This window comes from Mobula hypostoma, chromosome 16 (genome assembly GCF_963921235.1).
Source record: "Mobula hypostoma chromosome 16, sMobHyp1.1, whole genome shotgun sequence".
In the NCBI taxonomy this organism is placed as follows: domain Eukaryota; kingdom Metazoa; phylum Chordata; class Chondrichthyes; order Myliobatiformes; family Myliobatidae; genus Mobula; species Mobula hypostoma.
In genome coordinates, this window is record NC_086112.1 from 26839463 (window position 1) to 26865935 (window position 26473).

Below are 26473 nucleotides of genomic sequence, written 5' to 3' on the forward strand. Positions count from 1 at the left end.
TTATCTCCCAGTGGTTGCTAGATGAGGAGGTCAGTGATAGAATAGGTTTAGACAGAGGGATTGCTACTCATACAAAGGCTACAAGTGCTTAGGTGGGTATATTGAGATTTTAAAATAGGTAGTTAAAGAATATTCGGAGTTACTGGGCCAGCACGGCAGTGTAGTGATTAGCACAACGCTTTACAGTACCAGCGACCCAGGTTCAATTCCTGCCGCTACAAGGAGTTTGTATATTCTTCTCGTGATTGCATGGTTTTCCTCCCGGTGACCTTGTTTCCTCCCATAGTCCAAAGATGTATTGGTTGTGAGGTTAATTGGTCATTTTAAGTTTTTTGGTGATTAGGCTGGGGTTGAATGGGGGTTTTGTTTCGAAGTGCCAGAAGGGCCTATTCCTTGCCGTATCTCAAAAAAAACAAATAGCTTGAAGGAGTATTTATAACTTGAACACTAGTACAGAAGTCAGGGTGATCAACACCTTTCTGTAAGGAGGGAAACTCAATTCATTGTTCAGCATTTAGAGACCTGCCTGGTACAGCACAGTGCCCCTACTTCTTCTGTTTCGGCAGATTGATAAATTCACAGAGGGGAGCTATCTCTGGCTGAATTGTAACAGGAAACAAGCACAATAAAGGCACTGAAGATTAATGTGAGAAGTATGTGTCTCAGTACAGGAGCATCAGCAGCATGACGATGAAAAACGATATTGTCTCCAATCACTTGCCGCTGCCACGTTATTTTGAATACTGAATGTCTGGCAGATTTTTCATACTTCCTGAGAAGGGCAAACTAATGTATTTGGATCCTTCACCAACAGTCAGTGGCTGTACTATCACAGATTTAGCGGCTTAAGACTGATGACAATTTAGTATCACTTGGTTACATTTGAGAGGGCAGAGTACAAATCTTGGGGAGGCTATGTTTCCAAGGAAGTGTTTCATCGGCACTGCAATGGATATGGAACGCAAAGAACAGACATAAGGAAAACACAGAGAAACCTGTTCAAGAGGTTAAAATGAGGGCCTCCGTGGGTTACAAATGCAAGAGATATGTTTACTCTGTTGTGCTGAATTTCATGTAACAGAGGCCATTGTGTCAACAGGCAGCTACCAGAGATACTCCAGCAGGAGCTGGAGATGAGGAAGGGCAGCGAAAAAAAAAGTGGATTAACAACGTGGGTAGATAATAAATGTGTACATTTATCTCATGTATGTAGGGAATTCATTTAATTTGTTGTTATACATGAACTATTCCAAAAGTAATTAAAGTATTGCACAGAAATTTATCCAGAGTTAGTTACTCCTTAAAAAATGTCATTTTTACAGAATAAAATTTGGTGATGGCTGACAGTTCACTAACTCAGTTCACTAACACATTAACTTCAGTTAATGTGGGTCTGTACAGATCAGGTTATGATGCATTTGCTAGCTGCAGATTGGGCACTTCACACTCTCTCCTCTCTTCTATATACTTGAGCTCTCAGTACTTTACCATGCACCACTCATACCTGTGCTCATGTAGATAGCATACCTGCACTATACCCATCATATCTTGTCTGCATACTCATCATACCTGTACTTGCTGTCTTACAAAGGCCCTAGTTGGGTAAAACATGTAAAAATAATGATTATTGTTTTTAATTCCTTTCATTGCTTTGCCCTTCTGCATCCTGTAACCCCTCCAATATATCTGCATTGTAACAATTCTGGTCTCTTGAATCGCCCTGACTTTAATCTATGCAATGATAGTTTCCCCTCAGTGGCTGGTTTCATAATGTTGTCTAATCATAGTTCAGAAAGTTTAATCAAAATTGCAATACAAAAGCCTGTTGTTGTAAAACTGAAATTATTTTAATAAGCTAACTCTCAAGTGCCAAGGGCTTGCACAGAAATCAAAACTGACTCCTTATGTTGGGTATCAGTTCCACCTGATATTCTCAGGTTTTAAGATAATTATTAAATATCTAATCAATTGAAGAATGCTGTTTTAATTTTGAAACAACCCAAGTTTGAAAGATGTCCCCAAAATTGAGCACATCTGCAAGAAGCATTGTTGCAGGAAAGCAGCATTCATCATCAAGGACCCTATTTTCCGTGCCATGCTGTCTTCTTGTTTCTGTCATCAGGAAAGAGGTAAAAGAGACACAGGACCCACGCCACTAGGTTCAGGAACAGTTGGTACCCTACAAGAACCAGCATGGAACCAGCATGGATAACTTCATTCAACTTCACTCCAATACTGAACTGTTCCCATAAACTAGGTATTCACTTTCTAAGACTCTTCATCTCACGTTGTCGATATTTATTGCTTATTTATTTATTATTATTATTTTGTTTGATTTTTTTTCTTTTTGTATTTGCGTAGTTCGTTGTCTTACATATTTATTGTTTGTCCGTCTTGAATGTAGTTTTTCATTGATCCTGTTGTCTTTCTATTGTATTTACTGTGAATGCCCAGAGGAAAATGAAACTCAGGATTGCATATGGTGACATATATGTACTTTGATAATAAATTTACATTGAACTTGGAAATTGGAAACTCTGTGAATGGCACACAACATTATCAGCTCCCTATCCTGGCTTACCCTTGGGGCAATTTTACTTTAGCAAAGAATCTACATCAGTGTATATTAACTATTGATTTTATCTTATAAAAAAATCTCAATATGGAGTTCATTGTCATGTGCTGTAGTACCTGTGGAGGCCAGGTCACTAGGTGTATTTAAGGCAGAGGTCGATAGGCCTTGTTTGTCAGAGCATGAAAGGACATAGGGAGAGGATGGGAGAATGTGGTTGAGAAGGAAATGGATCAGCCATGATGAAATGGGGGAGCAGACTCGATGGGCTGAATGGTCTAATTCTGCTCCAATGTCTTATGGTCTTATGTGTGAGCACAGGTGCAATGAAAAACTTACTTGCCAGTAGCATCACAGACACATGGTATCAAGTAAGTAGCACTTACAGGAAAGCATAAATGAAACAAAAATTATACAGAATGTGTACAAGAAGAAACAAATGGATGAAATTCTGAATGAATTCCTCTATCAATAACGATGAGGAACTAAATCAGTTTTATAGGTCTGTAGAGGTATTGGTAGTGTTCTAATTTGTTCTGTATTTCCTTTAAATACATAAGTCAGTTAAACAAAAGCCTGCCTTTTTTTTATACCTTTTTAACTACGTCCATGAAACTTCGGCTAACTGGGGCAGCTGTTGATCCCAGTTAACTGGGATCAGCTGTACTTATAGTAAGCACAGCTAAAATTTCTGTATATATTTTAATTTGCTATGTCTAATGTTCATACTAATTTGTCTGATAGGGCAAGTTCACAAGGGGTTTATTGATGATAAAATTAATCTTAATGAGCATCAATGTGATATTTATGTTTTCAATTGACTGCAAGATTTAGCAATCCTATTAGTCAAACTGAATTTTAAAAGATTGCAGAATACCAGCTGGATATGGTGGCGCAACATTTTAGGAACAGGCTCTTCCCTTCTGCCATCTGATTTCTGAACGGACCAACCGATAAACACTATCTCACTATTTCTTTGTTCTCTTTTTGTAATACTTACTTAATTTAATGTTTTTTATATATATACAGTTTGTATATCTCTTATTGAAATTTATAAATTTTCTATGTATTGCACCGTACTGCTTCCACAAAACAACAAATTTCACAACATACTGTATGCCAGTGATGTTAAACCTGATTCTGATTCTGACAAATCTGTTTGTGATGAAATGTATTAAGTATGAATCTGATCCCATAAACGTTAAAGTTTTTAGTGCAGTGCCTCATCTTTCACTGAACTGCTTGGTCAATGGAGCTATGTAATGGAGCTATCACTGACAACTACGATGGCGAGGGCAACAAATATCTCATCAGTTTTAACTGCTGCTTCCATTTGCTTGTCACCCTTCTCCTGTTTCCTGATGAAAGGCAGAGTATGTTTCATTACATTCCAATCATTTGTTTCTCAGATTACTTGAATCATTTAGTTAATTGACACTAATAAGTGTTTAGGGATACTCATTTGAGATAGAACATGTCAAAAACTGACAGTTCAATAAACAAAATGTAAAAGATAACTTAGGCTAATTTCAACATAATTTACTATACATCACTTTCCAGTGCACTTACTGTTAAAGGGTTGAAACTATTGTGTCTGTTGCTCTGTCAATCTTCTGTCATTACAAACTTCACCATTCTATAATTCATGTCATTGCCATCTTGTCAGTCAATTGTTATCGTTGTTCTGTCATTCATTTCTTTATTTTTCATTCCTCCCCTATTTCACTCTTCTGTCACCCTTCTTTTGTTCCCCATTAGACAACTGATTACTCTATCAGTGGATATGAGGCTCTCGCAAGGCAGGGTGGATCTGAGGTCTAAATCATGTACTTGCTGAATGTTGGAGCAGGGCTAGATTGCCTACTTCCTCGTTACTCACTTAACATTCTCTGTTTTAGTCTCCTAGCAATACTGATATCTCTACCCTGGTGGTTCGTGCGATGCTTTACAGTGATCCGCGTTCGATTTCCTGCCGCTGCCTCTAAGCAGTTTGTATACTCTCTGTGACTGCGTGGATTTGCTCCCGGTGGTTCCAGCTTCCTCTTGCTTTCCAGAGACATATAAGTTCGGGTCAGCGAGCTGTGAGCGTGCGATTTTGGTGTCGGAAGCATGGCCACCAGCATATCCTCTTACTGTTTTGGTTGTTGGTGCAAATGACGCATTTTACTACTCTTTTTTCTTTCTTTTTAAATCTTTTTATTGAGTAAGTATACAAAAAAGGTAAGCCATATAAACATTAATACAATGTTAAAGTATAATAAAATTCCAAAAGATAACAATACCAAAAAGAAAATACTACAAACAATGTAATTTAAGCATAAGAAACCAAGATAACATAATAGTATACTAGATTTTATATATATCAATGGAAAAAAAGAAAAAAAAACCCCCAAAAAAACCCACCGTGCAACTAACTAAAAGCAAAGCAAAGCAATGGGCTAACTTGAAACCAAACAGAGTTAAACTTAAAATCACGTCCTCAATCCCGACCTCCATTAAAACAGTGAAAAAAAACAAGAAGGGTAAATATTACATTAAATGAAAATATCGAATAAAAGGTCCCCAAATCTGTTCAAATTTAAATGAAGAATCATAAAGGTTACTTCTAATTTTCTCCAGATTCAAACATAAAATCGTCTGAGAAAACCAAAAAAAGGTAGTTGGAGCATTAAGCTCTTTCCAATGTTGTAAAATACATCTTTTCGCCATTAAAGTAAGAAATGCAATCATTCTACGGGCTGAAGGGGAAAGATTACTAGAAATTTTAGGTAGTCCAAAGATAGCAGTAATAGGGTGAGGAGAGATATCTATATTTAATACCTTAGAAATAATATTGAAAATATCTCTCCAAAAAGTTTCCAAAGTAGGGCAAGACCAAAACATATGAGTTAAAGAGGCTATCTGCCCCGAACATCTATCACAGAAAGGGCATTTTACTACTCGTTTCGCTGTTTCGATGTACATGTCACAGATAGAACTAATCCAGTCCTTCTTTCTGTCACATTTTCTCATATTCCCCATGTCACATTGCTGCCATTCACTGCACTGGCATCCCTGACATTCCTGATATCATTCTTTCTGTCATCGCCTTCGTAATTCTGTGGCTCCACGTACCACTGCCCAATCATTCCTGATGTAGCCATCCCATTATTCCGCCCAGCACATTCATTTATTTCCTTGCTTCAGTGTTTCTATCATTTCTGATATCAACATGCTGTCATTCCTGATATTAAAAATCTCTTCAATCCCTGTATTGTTGCGTATTCTCTGTGTGATCACCTTGTTATTTATTAGTGTTCCTTATTCTGCCATTCATTCTGCCCTGTGTCAATAAGCAATGATCAAGTCCCTGCTCATCACTCTAAGTTGTACTTCTCTTCTGGACTAAAATCAAACTTCAAAATACAAAGTAGGAAGTAAATTTATTATCAAAGTACCTATATGTTAACATATACTACCTTGAGATTCATTTTCTTAAAGGAATTCATAGCAGAACAGGGAACTACAATGGAATCAGTGACAAACTACACACAAAGACTGGCAGCCAATGTGCAAAAGAAGACAAACTGTGCAATTAAAGCAATAAAGAAGTAAATAAATAATACTGAGAACATGAGTTGTAGAGTCTTTGGAATTGAGTCCATAGAATACAGAATAAACTGAATGAGGGTTACTTGTTTTGTAAATGAATATTTCACAATATTTTCAATAAAGTCTACCTATTATATATATTAATATACATTACATATATATTAATTGGGGATGTATGGGGTGTCAGGGAGGGGTAGCACCTCTGGTGGGGGAACATGTCGTGTCCTTTTCAAGGCAGTTAGTCCACCTTTGGTCCCCACCTGGCACTCAGCTCTCACCTGTGGCTTCCCGTAGCTGTTTGCATGCGACAGCGGCCACACCCCGAGTAATGGCTTTGACAAGACGGCTAAACCAGGTGAGGGTAGCCGATGGGTCTCAAACCCTCGGTGAGATAGGGAGTTGCCTATCCCAGCATGTGAAGACAGACTCCGACGGATTGAGCGGACGAGACCAATGGAAGGTCCAACGGTCAAGAAGGCGGTCTCTGCAGGCGGCGTGGAACGTGTAGAGCAGGACAAGACACAGAAGATGTCCTGGTCATCCACTGCACCTAGTCCCATCTCCAGCCGTCTAGACTGTGTCTTGCCATTGGACCCAGATGGGAATTGGGAAGAGAGAGTGAGGCTGACGCTGCGCAACTCTCCCTCACTTAAATCTAAATCAAGCGCTAGTCTCGACACCATCATAATGTTGTCGAGGTCCTCATTGACGACGATGGACAAACACATAAAATATACAAATATATTAATATACGCAATTGTATATTAATATACATAATACATTGTTGAGGCCTAATTTGGAGTATTGTGTGCAGTTTTGTTTACCTACCTTCAGGAAAGAAGTAAATAAGATTGAAAAAGTACAAGGATATTGCCAGGACTGGAGGAACCAAGTTGAAAGGAAAGGTTGCACGAGTTAGAACTTTATTCCCTAGAACGAAGAGGTATAAAAAATTATGAGGGGTATAAGGGTAAATACAAGCATGCTTTTTCCTCTGAGGTTGGGTGAGACTACAAATAGAGGTCATGGGTTAAGGGTGAAAGATGAAATGTTTAAGGGGAACATGAGGGAGAATTTCTTCATTCAGAGGGTGGTGGGAGCGTGGAATGAGCTGCGAGCACAAGTGGTGGATGTGATTTCGATGTCAACGTCGAAGAGAAGTTTGGATAGGTACATGGATGGGATGGGTATGGAGGGTTATGGTTCGGGTACTAGTCAATTGGATTAGGCAGTTTAAATGATTCAGCACAGACTATATGGGCCAAAGGGTCTGTTTCTGCGCTGTAGTTTTCTATGATTCTATTAATGGTGGATTATCTGGTTGATTCCAGAAACTCAACATTTTGCAGTAACCACGGTTTCTAATGCCATTTAGTCCGCTATAACAATGTGACACTCAGGACTACTCACTCGGCTCATTCAAACCATATTTCAAAACAGAACAAAAATGACACAAAATAAAGTAGCTTAGTGTTTTTTCTCATTTTCTCTTATAAGATATAAGAACAGAATTAGGCCATTCAGCCCATTGAGTCTGCTCTGTCATTTCATCATGGCTGATCCAATTTTCCTCTCAGCCCCAATCTCCTGCCTTCTCCCTGTATCCCTTCATGCTATGACCAATCAAGAATCTATCAACTTCTGCCTTAAATATACATCAAGACTTGGCCTCCACAGCTACCTGTGTGAAAAGGATTCCACAGAATCACCACGCTGTGGCTAAAGGAATCCTCCTCAGCTCCCTTCTAAAAGGAGGGAATGTTGACTCAGACCATGAAAGGCCTGCGTCGGGCATTTTCATGCCTTACAAGCCGCAAATTGAAAGTCTGTGTGGGGCGCCACTCCTCGCACAGACTAGAGCAATGTGTGATTAAGTGCCTTGCTCAAGGACACAAACACGCTGCCACAGCTGAGGCTCGAACTAGCGACCTTCAGACCACTAGACAAACGCCTTAACCGTTTGGCCACGTACCCAACACAAAAGGAGTTCTAAAAGTTCTAAAAGATTTATTGATGCTCAAGCATTATTATGCCTAGATAGCAGCTGATAATCCATCATAAGGAGGAGAAATGGGAAGAATAGATAATTTTCTTGCATTTTAGTGCATCTATTTTCATTGTGTCTTTACATGAAATAATGCATACAATATTAATAACAATAGTCATTAATCCCCCCCTTCCATGCATAAGCAGCAGCAAAGCAGTGACCCCCTCCCCCACCAGCAAAAAAAGCATCGGCACTCACCACCGAGCACTTAAGTGTGCGACAAACATCAATAAAGACACAGACTTGCAGTACCCCAAAGACTGCTTGTTCACCTGGTATTTGACATATCACAGGCTCTCTGTCTGTCCCTAATAAGGGAGAAAGCGATGTCTCTGTTTCACAGCGACTGGGGAGACATAACAAACAACTCGCTGATTTACGATGTTAAAAGTCTGTTGCATCGCTTTTTTCGAGCTCTGTGCCCAAAGAACTCGGGTCTCTGGGCACACAGCCAGCAGCCATCTTCCGTCTCCTACGACACACCGGTTTCCTGCAGAGGCACCGACCTCGAGTCCACCCGCCTCCAGAGCCACGAGATCCCGGAACCCTGAAGGTGCGCTAGTCTTCAAGCTGAGTCCTTGGTATATCGAATAGCAGCCAGTTGTGCGGCCTTGAGAGCAGGTCCCATTCCCGCAAAGAACCAAAGTCAGCGTGAAACTCCAGGCCAAGGTCTAAACTGAAAGGGGCCCCAATCTGAAAAGCAACACTCACAACATGCTGGAGGAACTCAGCAGTTCGGACAGCATCCGTGGAAACGGTTAGTCAACGTTGAGGATTCTGGCCCGAAACGCTGACTGATCACTTCCACGGATGCTGCCCGACCTGCTGAGTTTCTCCAGCGTGTTGTGAGTGTTGCTTTGACCCCAGCATCTGCAGAGTATTTTGTGCCCAATCTGAAAAGTTAGCTTGGTTTCTCTCCCCACAGATATGGCCTGACCTTCTGAACACCCAATATTTTCTGTTTTCGTTTAAGTTTCTTGTATTAGTTTCCTTACCTTTTTAACATGACTGGTACCATTATATTAAATTGCTTTTGTAGCCTTTATAGTGTTTTTAAATCCTTCCTCATGTGTGGTGCCGAGTGTTTGGGCACAATACATCTCCTAGGGCCTAACTAGTGTAAAGGTTAACTTTCTTCCTGTAATATTATATTCCCTTTTTAATATAGGCAAGTATTCTTTGAACATTGTTTTTAAATCCTTGATTTTCCCTCTTGCTTTTAAAGCTTCATGTACACACACTGTTTTCACTCTCCTCCAATGTCTTAAATTACAAAATTTATTCTCAAAGTTCAAAGTACCTTTATTATCAAAGTATATACAGTATACTATATACAACCTTGAGATTAATCTCCTTGCAGGCAGCCACAAAACAAAGAAACCCAGCAGAAACCATTAAAGAAAAAAGAGGACTGTCAAATACCCAATGTGCAGAAATAAACAAATTGTGCAAAAATAAGTCTCAATTGCAGACTTTGAAATTATACCTTCATTTATCAAGCCCTGATCATACAGAAGGACAATTACCCCAATACTGTTCTCTTGAGAATATCGCTGTATACTGGAAAACATTCCAGAACATTCAATACTATTCTCCGTTTTCTGTCCTTTAGCCAATTTTGTTTTAATGTTGCAACAGTCCCTTTTGCCTCATTGTGTGGTCAAATGCCCATGGAGGTCAAAATGCACAATGGGACTCATAGTACTCTTAGCAAATCTTTCTAGTGCTTTATCGGAGATCTAATGTGGTACCCCTAGTACAACGTGTAACAATGGATTTTTAACTCCCGAAAAGGAATTTGCAATGAAGAAATGTAATTGTGAGTCATAAGTGATAACTATTTATCTGGACATTTTTTGATCAATTTATCTATATTGGGAAGGAAACATACTACTCCAATAAACATTTGTCAACGAAGAAAATTCATTTTGTTGCATTGAAATAGAGTCATAAATTATACTGTACTGAAACAGGCCCTTCAGCCAAAATGCATACTGTAGCAATTCACCTTATCTATACCAATCATAAATTTTTCAACCTCTACAAGTTAACTTCTTGTCTACCTACCCTCGAGGGAAAAATATGCTAGCCTATCCAACCTCTCATTATAACTCAAGCCCAACAGTCCCAGTAACATCCTCGTAAATCTTTGCTGCACTCTTTCCTGTTTAAAGGCTTGATTTTATTTCAGTAACTTTCCATTAGATTTGTAAACAGTCAAGAGTATTAACAACATTCTGCATCTTTAACCATACTTTTGCATTAACAGGTTCATATTTCTTGATATTAGTAATACTACTTTTAATAAGCAGGCATTCTTCAGATGCTAATAAGCAGTTGTAGTGAAAATGGGTCTTCCACCACAATAAGTTGATAGAAGATTTTTTAGAACTTCAAGATGTAAAACAATTGTACCAATGTTTCTAATAGATATCTTTCTTCACTTAACTTGCTACCGTCTGATTGTCCAACATTTCACTTAAGAGCTACTTTAGAGACTCAGATTTGCTTTTGACTCTTCAAGATGGCAGTCTGGCCCTGAATGAAATGAGATTTGCCACTCTGGAGGGTAAATGTTACATGTCTGAGGACAAATGAAACTGTTTCTACTTAAAAGGGAAAAAAGGAAGAATATCTGCAATATAAATCTTCAGAAAATAAATTTCAAATACTGATAAGAACATTATCTTCTTTTATTACTCCTTCCAGATTGTTATAAGATATTTTCTATTACCATGGCAATCTTATTTCCTTTCTTTATCTCTAGTAGAGATGGAAATACAATTTGCAGATCATTTTAAGTACAAGAGTCAGAACAACATCTTTCAAATTTCAAGTGTTGATGGAACTGCCAATTTATTTGTGCCATCTTACATTACAAGATTGTTTCCTATGGCAACGGCACAGCTGATATCCTGCAGTATAGGTGATCTAACGTGTTGCGTTGAAGGCAGCAGTATTCTTCTCCTACATGGCCTATCTTCCTGCCACTGACCAAAAATGCGAGCAGTGATTGATGCCATCGGTAAATTAATTTCCTGTTGCAATGTTAGCTTCACTGGCCTGTACAGAGCCTGACAATAGAGGAAGTTCAGTGGCCAGAAGGAGAAGGCGGAAATGCCGACTGTAGTAGCTGCATGTACCGTCTCAGAGAAAACGGAGCTGAGAGGTGTACAGTATTGTGCCGCTGCTTCAAAAGTTCAAAGTAAGTTTATTATCAAAGTACATATATGTCACCAGATACAACTCTGAGATTCATTTTCTTATGGGCATACACAGTAAGTCCAAGAAACAGAGTAGAATCAATGAAAACTGCACCCAACAGCATGGCCAAACAACCAATGTGCCAAGGACAACAAGCTGAGCAAATACAAAAGAAAAAAAATAATAGCAATAAAAATCGAGAACATGAAACGAAGAGTCCTTGAAAGTGAGTCCTTAGGTTGTGGGGACAGTTCCGGAATGGGGCAAGCGAAGTTGAGTGAAGTTACCCTTTGATTCAAGAGTCTGATGGTTCCTGAATCTGGTGGCATAGACCCTGAAGCTCCTGTACCTTCTTCCTGATGGAGCGGGAGAGAGCATGGTGAGGATCCCTGATGGTGGATCAGCTTCCATGTGACAGTGGATCTTAATCCTCTTTCCACGAGCTTGATACATTCAACAAAATAAATTACTGAAAAATACATTGGTATTTGCTGAACTGAATGCAGCACGGAGCACAATGGAGGATTGAATGGCCTTTGTTGCCCCATTGAATACTCTGCCAATGGTCGTTTGGTTATATGTCTACTGTATATATGTGGTGTTCAATGCCTGTAACATGTCCATTTTAAAACGACCATTACTAATAGTTACTCATGACCTCTGCTCTTGTAAAATGATTGGAAATGAAGTCCCGCTGAAGGGTCTCAGCCTGTAACATCGACTGTTTATTCCCATCCATTGATGCTGCCTTACTCATGGAGCTCCTGCAGCACTTTGTGTGTCCTGCTGTAGGATCCCAGCATCTGCAGTAGCTCTTGTGTCAATGATTAAAGACTTTGACGGGATGCCACATTAATAATGATGCCCTTAGGACAATAATCACCATGTGTTTGTGCTTTCCAGGAGATAATAAAACAAAATTGGTAAAAGGCAGTAAGCTAGTGATTATAGGTTTGGAATGTGCATTCTCAAACTAATTATCAATGGGGATATACTGTATATGTAACAATTCGGTGAACTGCCTTACAGTATCAGGTTACTTTTATAGGATCCATACCATTAAAAGGCAACTGCAGAACTTTTAAGCAAGAATTCCTGAACTTTCCTGCAATCATTTCTCCCTACCAGCTCTGTGAGATCACATCTTAGCAGAATGATTCAGCTCTCTGCTCAATCCAAATTAACTTCGTGTTGGACAACATGGTCTGCTCCATCAAGTGTCCCGATGAAGGGTCTTGGACTGAAATCTTGATTGTTTATTGCCCTCCATAGATGCTACCTAACTTGCTGAGTTCCAAAATAATTTTCTGCCTGTCTATTGAACATTATGCTTGGTGTGGGATTACAGGATTGCCTCAATATTGCAATCTTGTCTGAGATTGTGGAATCTCACCCACATTACAATCTTAGTGTGAATTCATGGATTCACACCCACATTGCAAACATGGTTGGGATCAGGAAATTACCTTCACATTGTGAATACAGAGCAGGATCTCAGGTTCACTTTTGTGTTACAGGTAAATTGGGGGGAAATCACAAGAGTAATTCCACATTCCCAACATTGGTGTGATCACCACCAAGTTGTGAATCAAGGAACGGCCTTATTACAAAAGGATGGGATACAGGATCACTTTACATTCCAATCAGCTTCCATAATGATTTGTACATACTAGAATTCTATTTTTCCAAACAAGTAATTCCAAGTTAACAAATTTCATGACACATGCCAATGATAGTAAACTTGATTCTGACTCTATATCCTTTTCTGATAGACCCTTGCATCATTGTTTATGATTTTACATCTTGTTGCTTAAAGCAAGACTTTGTTAGTTCAGTTCTAAATATTTCCAGCTCTCTGCAGTCGAAGGAATAAATTTTCTTTTTAACCTACTTTCTGTTCTCAGTGCCTTTGCCAGCAGAACTGCCACCTTGCTAGAGACTATTTCAAAGTGATGGCACATTTCCATAGCCAATAATTTAGCGTGTGAGTCTAGACCATGAATACTAACAAGAAAAAAATTATTGCCAATTTCTCTTTTACTTTTTTGGTTGATGGATAAATATATCTCAAGCAAGAGTTTCAGAGTAATGGACCAGATTGCCTCCACCTAACCCATGGCATACATTTTCATCTTCACCGTCTTTGATCTCACGTCCAATCTACAGCTAGAGTTTGACCAACGAGTCAAGAATTGGCATTCAGTTGTTGGTATTAGTTACTAATTCAGGGATCCATTTAAATAGAGGAGGCCAGTAGAGGTGGTAATTAGAAACTGAAGAACTCCAGTAGGCAGAAATTTTCAATTAAAGAGCAGAGGAGAGTGGGATGGTTGAAATAACTTGTGAGCTGCTCTGAGACTCTCAAAGGATAACATGGTTGAGTATTTGGAGAGAATTCTCTGTTATATGTTTATATATGTATTGTAGAGTCATATACTTGTGTAGACCAGAAACAGGCCCTTCAGCCCACGATATCTATGCTGACTGTACATTTGCCTGCATTAGAAATATATCCGTGAATTATCTAATTGCCTCTTAAATGTAGAAATTGTGTCATATTCTACCACCTCCTCTGGCAAAGTTTCCGGATATCAGCCATTCTCTGTGTGAAACCCTACCTCTCAGATCCTGTTTAAAACTCGAAACTACCTCTCACTTTAAAACTACACCCTCTTGTTTTTGATACCCCTACCATGAGACAATACCCCCACCACTGGAAAATGGCACTTTAAGACTTCACCTGTCTACCACTCTTTAAGCAGTAATCCAAAATAGTGGTTTCTTTGACAAGTTCTGCTCCTAAAGGCAAAAAAAAGGACACAGTGGTTGATTATCTCACCATTCACACTGTAAAGAAATTTCAATCTGTATTGTTGGATTACTGCCCAGCCAGTATGGATGAAAATCCGCACCTATGGGAGATGTTTAGGGGAGAAGTCAGAGGTAGGTTTTTTTTATGAAGCACAGAGCGTGTTGAATGCCTGGAACACACTGTCAGGGGTGGTGGTTCAGGCTGATGAATTAGTGGCTGATGCACTGAAGGCGCTTGGATGAAAGAAAAATGGAAGGTTATGGGCTGTGTGGGAGGAAAGGTTTAGACTGATCTCAGCGCAGAACTGATTCCACAACCTGTAGACTCACTTTCAAGAACTCTACAACTCATGCTCTCAATACTATTCATACGTTTTTCTTTTTGATTTGCACAATTTGTCATCTTTTGCACGACGGTAGTTTATCCGCCTTTGTGTGTGGTTTTTTAAAGTATTGATTCTATTGTGTTTCTTTGTATCTATCGTGAATGCCTCCAAGAACATGAATCTCAGGGCAGTATATGGTGACCTAAAGGTACTTTGATAGTAAGTTTAGTTTGAACTTTGAGTAATCTAAAAGGTCAACACAACCCCATGGTCGAAAGGGCCCATACTCTGCTGTATATTTTATGTTCTACATTCTATATTCTATGTTCGATGTTCTGAGGGCAGCGAGCGACTGTAACACTGCTTCTGTTTCCCCTGAGATTAATTCTAGCAGAGATTAAACCCAGGTTGGTGTGGTTTAGAGAGTTGTCGAACTAGCTCCCGTGAGAGTGGAGATGGACACCTTCAATTAACGGTGTAGGAGAGCGTGAGAGGTAAGGATCACAGCTGGATTGCTCAGAGACTCTCACAGGATGACGTGGTTGCATATTTGCAGACGCTTGCTTTTAAATCAATGGACTACAGAGAGCAGATCATTGTGTGTGTAACCAGAACAGGAAACCAAAATATTACCTCCAATTCTTGCTGCAAAACTGCCCACTGAATTTGTCATGTTGTGACGGGATTTCTGAATGCTTTTCTCTACAGTGACATATTGCTAAGTTTCGTTTTTGTGCTGTGCTAATCTCTGAAGAACTAATGTTACCTTAGCACATTCGTACATGGTGATGATTGGCATCATAGGTCCCATCACTTAGCAGCAGCAGAAATAGGCCTGTTAGTCATTCGACCAGCATTTCCTGAAATCAATTGCTATTTGAAATAAATGCCTAGTGTTGCCACATCAAGGAATCCATGAGCATTAAACATTGTGCCACAGTTCCCAGTCCTTTTGCTGAAACAAGATATTTCATAGAACGTAGTCCATAAATACAGTATTACACATAACATAAAATACAGGTACTTCATTTTTCCTCATGAATATATTTTATCTATAATAAGCTAATGAATAAAATATGTTTTTGCAAGCCATCGTGCTCTTTGATGTGCATTTGAATACGTACTCCTCCCTGGCATTCTGCTACCACTTCCCAAAGTGCTGCTGGCCATAAATCTGCTCCCACAGGTCCTGTAAATCCTCCTGCAGTGCTTCTCCTTGCTGCCATGTTTCTCAGAGTATGTACCTTCCTCCCACAGTGCTTCTTCCTGCCATCTGGCTGGTGGTCTCAAACCACTGAGAGGTCCGCATTTAAGGTCCCTGGTGGATCCTGGCCAACTTTCTGACCTCTCCCCTGGCTGGAGCTACCTCTCTGCTTCAGCAGCAGATGCTCCTTTCACTGCATGAATCTCTCATCCGGGACGGAAATTAGTTTGTGATTCCCACTAACGGAGGATAGCAAAATGATAATTGTTGGAAGAGAATAAAGGTGAGTTTGGATTCAGATTCAACAACTAATTGAGTTAAATCAGATCTTAAAGTCTGTGTAACAAATTCTTCAATTACACATGATTTTGATCTTATAACATAAAGGCAGAGCGATAAAAACAGTAAGAAATTACATATAATACTGTTATAACATACTAAAAACTGCAGTTTGTTCAGTGAAGAGATTACCACAGTTCTATTAAGAGGGAGACCTGGGATTTAGACTTAATGATGATAAAAAGTGGTGATATAATTTCAGGAAAAGATGGTGGGTGAATTAGACAGGAACCTATGCATTGGAGTCCCCTATGCCTGCTCTCCTTGTTCTTAGTAGTAAAGCAAACCATAAACAAGAGAAAATCTGCAGATGCTGGAAATCTGAGTAAGACACACAAAGAGGAACTCAGCAGTCCAGGCAGCATCTATGGAAAAAAGTACAGTCGACATTTTGGTCCTGCCAAAGGGTTTCCGCCCAAAATGTTGACTGTACTTTCTGCCTGGCCTGTGTAGTTCCTCCTGTATTTAGTGTGCAGTGCTTTTAGTGGTAGATTTGCGGATTTGGGAGTTGTTTCTGGAGAGGTTTGCAGAAGGAACTCAGTTGCAATTTACAGCCGGTTTTCAAGGCAGCCTTTCAATGCCAATAGTCGAGGGAATTAATGTTTAAATTTGTGGGTGGAATAAGCACCAAAAGGACTGCTTTGGCCTTGGTGACTGAAGCATCTTGCTTTGATGCAGCTGCACCCATCGTGGCAAGTTTGTGGTGTTCTGTAGGTGCAAAAAAGCCAAGACGAGAGTCGCATTTGGTGCAAACATTGCCTGCTGCGTATCAGCCCATGCCTGAATGTTATCTATTTGAATCAGAATCTGGTTTATTATCACTGTCTTATATGATGAGATTTTTAAAAAATTTTGCGGCAGCAGTACAAAGACATAAAAGTGCAATAGAAATAAACAGAGAGGAGCAAGGGAATAACAAGGTTTCCATAGGCTATTAGATATTAAGACATAGGAGCAGGATTAAGTCATTTAGTTTATCAAGTCTGCTCCATCATTTGCTCATGGCTGATTTATTTTCCCTCTCAACCCTATTCTCCTACCTTCTCCCTGTGACCTTTGACACCCTTACTAATCAAGATCCCTTGGATCATTTATGGTTTCATGGATCATCCATAATCCATTAAATTATTGATTAGGAATATATCGTAGTATTATATCATGCTCTATCTGATGTTGAAGCTGAAATATTTAGTTCAAGGATGAAAGGGTAATGCCTCTGATAGTTTGTGGATAGAGCCACTGATCATTGTGACATAAGATTTGACAGGGGAGTGGGTTGGCTGACCTAGGCATTTGTGGTATTGCCACCAGCTTCAGAGGCCATGGACAAAACAAAGTCAATCAGACAGAATCCTTTGCAGGAAATAGTCAAAGGATGGCTGTTGCTATAGAACTGAACCCATGACTATGCAGAGCTATGAACGTCAGTAACAGAACAGCCTCATTTCAGGAACCTCCCTTTGGAATGAGCAGTAGCTTTAAAATCCATGCAATCTAGGATATTTAGCGGAAGAATTTCAACATAGTTGCGCGTTGCATTCCGGAATAAAAATGACATAGTGGGGGTGAGCGGGGGATGGAATCAGAAATAGGAACCTATTTCTCATGCTCAGACTCATTGGAAGTGTGCATATTGGAAGCTGCCAAATTCTAAGTCTGCAACATTTCTACAAAAAGCAATTATTAGTGTCTACACATTCTTCCTGGTTGGTAGTGGCAACTGTGAATTCAATTCTAAGGACTTCAAAGGGAAGGAATTGTAAAAATGAACTCTTTATACATTGCTAAAATTGGAGTCTTGCTGCCAGTTGTCAGTTCTCAACCGAAGTTAGATTTTAAATAGGCAGAACTTGCAATAATCTTCTCTTCATTCTTAACTGCACCATTTCAAGCCCAGTATCGATATTGGGTAAAATTCCAAAAACACCAATCAGTGATTCAGACTTTTGATATTTCGAATATTTCCTAATCTACAGAATCAAGCTATCTGGCTAATATTTGCATCTCATCTGTTTACTTTAAGACAAGGCTGCATGGCCAGTCTGTTCACCTCCCATTATTTACTTTGTGCCAATATATAAGAATATAATTATTAGGAGCAAGAATTGGTCAATTGGCACAAGCCTGCTCTGCCATTCACCAAGGCTGGTCTTCCACCTCAATGCCATTTTCTTGCTCATTCCTACATTCCCTATTGGAACATTTCAATATTCAGGAATCCATTGATATCTGTTTTGAATACAATCAATAATTGCATTCTGCCAGAGCCCTCTGAAGTAGAGAATTTAAAAGACTCACCATCCTCCTGATTAAATTTGTCTAACCTTTAATGACTTATCCCCTATTTTGGGATATGACTATTAGTTCTAGACTCCTAGCCAGAGGAAATAACCCCCTGAATCTGTTGAACCTTCAGTGTGTTTTGTCAGTCTCTTTGGGGTAACCTCACATACTTCTAAGTTCTAAGGTATAAAGAATTAATCCCATTTCTGTGATAAGCATGTGCAATCAATCAGGTGTGAAACTTTCAATGGAGCAAGTACATCCTGTTTTAAGTAGGGAACCATATTTGTAGACAATAATCTTGATATGGTCTCAGCCATGCCCTGACTTCTTTACTCCTGCACTCAATTATATTCTTGTTGTTTCTTCAGTGGAATGGAGTGGTCGCTTACAACTCCATAATTTTCCAGCCTGTCACTATATAAAATACGTTTGGTATTTCTAACTTTCCTTCTAAAATGGACAAATTCAAAAATTTCCACATTATATTTCAGCCGATATTGTCCACTGACACCTAGTATATCTACAGTTTTTTTATTGTGTCGCACCAAACAGTCAGCCATTCTTGTCTGGCACGTAGTGTCAGGATTGGTCTCCTTTTGGATTAACCGAGACACGATATGAACGTTCCTGACTTGACCCTTTTTTTTAACGAGGTAGAGTGGCTAGCTCGACGCTCATTCCGGCACGGATGGAAAGCATGCTCGGGGGGTGGCACAACTTGGATTCAAACTCGGGAGCCTTCGCTCCGGAGTCTGGCACTGATGCCAAGACTTATCTACAGTAAGTCTTGCTGAAACCTTTTATTTTGCATTCTCCCAACTACTCACATTTCCCACTTAATTACTCATCATCAACAAACTTAAAATTGATCTCTTGAACCAGATCATTAATTTAGATTGGGAATAATCGGGGCCCATGATCAGTCTTGCACCCTACTGATCACAGCCTCTCAATCAGGTGGTGATTAGTATTTGTTATCAGTATTATCAATAGTTATTTATTTCTATTCATTGCTTTCCATCTGTTAAACAACTCACCAATAAATAGCATGAAATAAGTTTCTTCCACAAATGCCATCCAATGATAAAATGCTTTGAGTTTGACAGTGCTTTTAGAATTGATGTGATCAGGTGCAAGACTATTTATTCAGATGGCCACCACAACCTGACGCAGTGTTCACTGGGAAGGATTCTAAAGGACTATTCTTTGAAAGAGCTTTGCATCATAAGCGATAGCTTCTGAATTTTTGTATTTAACTTCTCTTATGCAAATTCCAAAATTTGCTTCTGGTTTCATCGTGCAATAAGAGTGAGTAGTCTACTTTATCATGTTTACAGCCATGAAATGTGGGTCAATGAGTAAAGATTTCACTTTTGAGCAATTCTTTTTCTCATGCTATTGTAACATACTGATTTAATTCAGTCTTGCAGCAATGATGGTGTGGGTTCACCTTAAACTGAGGAGTACATCTCGAGACTTCCAAGATGCGCTTCACTACGTATCTTCAGCTGCATGACTTTGCCAATGTAATCTATTTCATCAAATACAAAAGTAAATGTTTCAAGGAAAGAGCAAAAACAGAAAGTTTCTAATTGTGGGGTCTTACAAGTGTTATGTTGTTTCTTTAAGAGTTAAAGGATTAGCTTGCCATTTCCTGTTAGTACCAGGTGCCCTAAGCCTTTCCTCCCATATTATCCCCCAGATACCATCACTGAGATTAGCTGAGCACCTACACCTCCTTCCTTTCCTCTTTCCCCTCATCACAGACACATTTTCCATGAACAGTGCATGCTGGGACCCCTGTCATGCCAAAAGAATATTGAATATAACCAATGTTTCAATATGACCTGTATTTTTAATGTCATTATCCTTCAAGCTGTCTCGTGAGAACTTTAATAGATTTATTCAATAGAGAGAGACATCAGAAGAAATGCAAAAAAATAACAGAACTTATTCTAATGGCCAGAAACACCATGTCTGTTGTATGTATTACTGAACAGCATAAAGCTGATCTCCTTTTCCTTTCATTGATTTTATTCAGAAATGCACTGCAATCATTACCAACTAAATCCAACTTCTTGTGTAGGACAAAGCACACCGATTTTCCAATAAAGTCAAAAAACCTGCAAATTAAAGTATTCCAAATTTACAAATAATTATTATAAACATCAAATCTTTGAGTGTTAATATGTTAATCAGCAGCATATGTCACCATTGACAAACAAATTGTTAACTATGCATCTGTTTTAGAAATTATAATTTTAAAAGGGAATTTGAAATGTGAAAATATTTTTTCTCTCTGTTGTCCTTAATCCTCAGAGTAAATCTTTGGTTCTTTGCTTATTTAATCAAACCTTTTAGAATATGAAGTTAAATTGACATGTGAATTCTGGCAAACAACAGGAATTCTGCAGATGCTGGAAATTCAAGCAACACACATCAAAGTTGCTGGTGAACGCAGCAGGCCAAGCAGCATCTATAGGAAGAGGTACAGTCGACATTTCAGGCCGAGACCCTTCGTCAGGACTAACTGAAGGAAGAGTGAGTAAGGGATTTGAAAGCTGGAGGGGGAGGGGGAGATGCAAAATGATAGGAGAAGACAGGAGGGGGAGGGATAGAGCCGAGAGCTGGACAGGTGATAGGCAAAAGGGGATACGAGAGGATCATGGGACAGGAGGTCCGGGAAGAAGGACGGGGGGGGGGTGACCCAGAGGATGGGCAAGAGGTATATTCAGAGGGACAGAGGGAGAAAAAGGAGAGTGAGAGAAAGAATGTGTGCATAAAAATGAGTAACAGCTGGGGTACGAGGGGGAGGTGGGGCCTAGCGGAAGTTAGAGAAGTCAATGTTCATGCCATCAGGTTGGAGGCTACCCAGACGGAATATAAGGTGTTGTTCCTCCAACCTGAGTGTGGCCTCATCTTTACAGTAGAGGAGGCCGTGGATAGACATGTCAGAATGGGAATGGGATGTGGAATTAAAATGTGTGGCCACTGGGAGATCCTGCTTTCTCTGGCGGACAGAGCGTAGATGTTCAGCAAAGCGGTCTCCCAGTCTGCGTCGGGTCTCGCCAATATATAAAAGGCCACATCGGGAGCACCGGACGCAGTATATCACCCCAGTCGACTCACAGGTGAAGTGATGCCTCACCTGGAAGGACTGTTTGGGGCCCTGAATGGTGGTAAGGGAGGAAGTGTAAGGGCATGTGTAGCACTTGTTCCGCTTACACGGATAAGTGCCAGGAGGGAGATCAGTGGGGAGGGATGTGAATTCTGGATGACTTTTTCCTCAGAATCCACCACAACAAATCAAGTACAGTACTTCATTTCACTGCAAATGTTGTTGCTTCATCTCTGGAAAGAAATCCCTATTTTTGTGTTGCTTTTGAGATGAATGGATCCGTAAAAAAAATAATTTCCTCACAAATCAGGGAAAAAAAATTCAGGCTTTGTTAGAGAGTACACAGAGAGTTTATTGCCCTTTGAGATTGCCTTTCCTGCTCTTGTCTCGTGTCTCCGGTTGAATACTTTGGCTTAAAGTTAGAATGTTGTCAGCCACCCAACATTAATAATCAAAGAGAAATGTAACTATAACCAAGTGTTACAGTGGAAAAAATAAAGCTGAACTCTGTGCTTGTTGTTTACAAACAGTAGATTCCCCAGTGAAACCACTCAGCAAAAAAAACCTCTCATAAATAGTGTTAACTCCTCTATAGAGTTCTTGCTGTGTGGGCAACTATTAAATTATTTGTTGTGTAAGTGCTAGCCAAGGTATTCCAGTAGATTAGTAAGTAAGTATTTGAACAAGGCAAAACATTCTCCTTTTAATTTCCCTCTGCACTCATAATTCTAAGATCTATAATTTATATAAAATTCAAGGAGTGACCAGAAAAGTATCAATTAATCAGTAAAATTACACAAGCAATATATTAAGCTATACACTCAGTGGCCACTTTATTGGGTACACCTGTATACCTGCTTGTTAAGGCAAATATCTAATCAGCCAATCAACTACTCAGTGTATAAAAGCATGCAGGCGTGGTCAAGAGGTTCATTTTGTTGTTCTGACCGAATATCAAACTGGAAAAGAATTGTGTTCTAAGTGACTTTGATTGTAGAATGATTGTTGGTTCCAAACGGGGTTGTCTGAGTAACTTAGAAGCTGCTGATCTCCTGTGATGTTCATGCACAACAGTCTCTGTAAACTCTGTTTATAGAGACCGGTGCAAAAAAAACCCAAAAGAATCCAATGAGCTGCAGTTCCGTAGATGAAACACCTTGTTAATGAGAGAGGTCAGAGGAGAATGCCCAGATGTTTTCAAGCTGACAGGAAGGTGACAGTAACTCAAATAACTATGCAGAAGAGCATTTTTGAGTGTATGACATGCTGAACGTTGAAGTGGATGAGCCACAGCAGCAGAAGACTACAAACAAACACTCGGTGGCCACTTCATTAGGTACAGGAGGTATCTAATAAACTGGTGATCAAGTGTATATTCTGTTACTGTCTGATATATTACAATGCACTTACAGGAAAGACTGATGCTGAGGTGGAAGAGTTAAAATTACCACCCCAGTGTGCTCACACACACCCTAACACAAACAATGGATGTTCACCAGATAAAAGGACAAGGAAGTCTTTTCAATTTGCTTTAGAACGTGTCTCCAGAAAACATTCATTCTGACCTGCCCATCAATAATTTAGGCCACAATGTTTTACAGTGGAGTGAAATTCTTCTGCATGAACCTAAACTAAATCAAAAATTAACTTTTACTGCTCCCTGAGTTTCAATTCTTGCCCAGTGCTATTCTTATACCAGGGTTCTGCTGGAATAAATTCTTGCACGTTGTAGAGAGCCAGAACAAGACCAGTTCCAGCAACTGGGAAAACTTGCTGGCTATCAGATCTGTCAAAAATATGTTTCTAAGTATCTTTCACATACAAAATTAAAATCAAATAATTAAAATATTGACACTTATTTCCATTAAAGATGAAACTTAAACGTGTTTAAAACAATGGTTTCCAGCCTGGGGAATTCAATTGCTTAATTGTATTGGTCCATGGCATAAGGAAAGGTTTGGGAACCCCTGATTTAAAACATTTAAGAATGCTTAAAAAAGAATTATTTAAAACATTTAACAAAAGTCAGTTAATTAAAAGAAAATCAAACATGAGAAATTCTGCAGATGCTAGAAATCCAAAGCAGCACACACAGAATGCTGGAGGAACTCAGCAGGTCAGGCAGCATCTAGGTAAATGAGTAAGTAGTTGATATTTTGGAGTGAGATCCTTTTTCAGGACTGGAAAGGAAGAGGGAAGAGATATGCTGTTGCTTACTCTGGTCCCTCAGAGCCAGTCAGATCAATGGAGATATTACCAAGGTTATTCCAGATGCAGATTTTGTGGGTGAATGACATATCTCCACAAAGCTTGGCCCATTATGTTTTCTTCCATCATTTTGGACAGTAGATAGTTTAATCAGGATGTGTAAAGACAAATCTACTGACTTTGGAGCTAACTTCCTTTCCATTAGTTTATTACTTGCTCTTCTTTCATAGTATATTACAAATTATTGCTGTGAATTTATCTTTTTAAACTATCTACTGTGCTGTAGAACTTTATAAAACTGCGATCAGTCACCCACCAACAAGACCTGAGGAGACTAACACCTTCCTCATCCTTCAAATGTCTGATACTTGAAACCAGACACCTCTCCTCAACAAACAATTGTTAATAATTCTTCCCCCCCCCCAACCTCAGCCAATCACAGATGCTGCTTGACCTGCTGCAACTTTGTCGCTACTCTCTTCATGGTTCAAAGGTTCATTTATTATCAAAGTATACAACTCTGAAATTCTTCCTCTCCAGATAGCCACGAAACCAAGAAAGTCAAGAATGACAGCATGATCATTAACCCCCCATATCCCCCTCCCTGCACAAAAAAGATCTAGATCCTAGCATTCGCAGTCTCTTGCATCTACACATTTCTCTTCTACATAGCACTTCCAGGGCTTGAATGTTGTGCTTTGTGTTTTGAGGAGGAAAGCTGTTGACTTGTGTAGTTTTGACAAGTACTCCTCTCAACTACTAATTGCTCCCATCAAATGACCATATGAAGTCAAAGCATGTATTTAACAATATTCAGTGATCTATTATCTCATCAACCATTTTGCTTTAGCGCAGTCCTCAAATTAAGAGCATGTTGACATTTCCCTATAATGGTTTGACATAATTGTCGTTGTTGGTTTATAAGCCATTTTTCACATTGAATTAAGTGTTTATTCAAACATGAGATCTGCACAGCTGATTGCAATAAGAGAATTCTATGTAATGCTAGCTTATATCGAAATTCACTGAAATCTCTCTGTGTCTGTACCTGTTAGTCACGCACAGCAGGACTGCCCATCAGGCAAGCTAGTGGCTTCAATTTCAGGAGAGAAATTACCATCCCACCAGGATATGGTAAATTAGAAAATTCTACTAGTGTTTGCACAGCAGGTCTACCTTGCATATGTGTGTGTCTCTCAAACAATTAAGGACAGAATTCGATACTCAAGAATCTTTGGAAGTTCAACGGAAACAAAAGTTTTAACTCCTTTACATCTAATATTAAACAAATTCATTGTGACCAGTCCTAATGAAAATGTAACTGAATTCATTTTAGCAGCTCAGTTTTGTCCCAGAGAAAGAAGAATGCAAAGGGCATTTGAGCATCCATAGCTGGGTGTCTCACAGTACCTACTATGTGTATATGTGTCTGTGTTTGAGAGTGTGTGTGAGTGAGTGTGCGGGTGGGGGTGCAGTGATAGTAGGGATGGGGGGTGATTCATTGCAATCATATCTTTGAAACAAATCTTGTTGGCAGAGATTTGAGTTGTCAATCAGATCTTTTATAAATTGCAACACCGAGAATATTTAGCAGGATTTAGCCAACTCTATCACAGTATGCAGCAGGCAATTAAATTAATATTTCCTGAAGCAACATCCTGTGGCTCCAAATGAGATTCTATTATAAATCCTGGGATGCTGCATTCAGCTTGGCACATCTGGTCCAAATCAAATATAACCTCCGTATGGATCTGAGCACTTCGGATAATGTTTTCTTCCCACTTCAAGTTCACTTTGAAAGTACAAAATATGTTCAGACTGAGTGGAATGTGGACCATACCCAGAGCAAATGAAGGTTTTGGTGGAAAACAAGATAAGGAGTGAGCATAGGTCTAATATTTCTTACTAAATATTTCTTGCTCTTTTTTTCACCCTCATTCCTTTTTCCATTTTGCAAACAAAATTCCTATTTGACACAAGCCTGTCCTATAGTTTTCTTTAAGACTTTGTGATAGTATAACACAATTTACAATGGGTCCAGAGTAGCTACATGGGGTGTCTTTCATAAGCAGCAGACGACTTCAACAGCTATATGACTACATATGTCATATGCCAAAAGCCTAATCTACACCAAAATATTAAACTCAGCAAACACTGGTGACTGCAGAGTGATACTCCACCCCACTAACATTGAATTTTGTAAAAGAAATCAGTCTAAGTGACCAGTTACTCATAATTCTTCCTAATATGTACTGGATATAAAGCTTAACTCTCCCAGAACAACTGGTTTTAAAATGATTATTTTTCTTTGTTGATCTTTCAAATTCTGATTTTAACAAATGTACAATAAATTTTATCTAGAAATACATAAATTCTGATTAATAAAATAGCATACCTTTTATCTGATAGCAAAGTCCTATAGCTGAGCCCAGTTCAACAGTGGTCTGCTATCCCAGATAATAAAGAATTGGCATATTAATGACGGGCGGCCATGGCCAACCACGTGCTGCAATAAACAAAGGAATTACGCACAGGATGGGTGACAAGTGGTAGGCTCTTCACGCGACCAATGGTTCCACAGGATTTTATGTGCATTCTGCATGTTATAAGAGGAAAATCTGTTGCTATCAGGTGAAATCAGTCATCCTGGAAGCGGAAGCATGGAATTTGAAGCAGGAAGGGATCTCCCATCCTGCGGATGAATGATTAGGATCAATTCTACATGCAAAAGCTTCCCAAATTGGCCCAGAGTTCTCAATTTAGAAGT

The 26473-nt window shown here is 39.3% G+C and overlaps 1 protein-coding gene across 1 annotated transcript in view; it reads right to left on the reverse strand.

The window, feature by feature from the left end:
* Window positions 1-26144, reverse strand: part of sema6a (sema domain, transmembrane domain (TM), and cytoplasmic domain, (semaphorin) 6A) — a 166713-nt gene extending 140569 nt beyond the window's left edge. Inside the window, exon 1 of the mRNA XM_063068684.1 lies at window positions 26102-26144. The gene's annotated coding sequence lies outside the window, so the exon portion shown is untranslated. The remainder of the gene's footprint in view (window positions 1-26101) is intronic.
* Window positions 26145-26473: the final 329 nt, after the last annotated feature.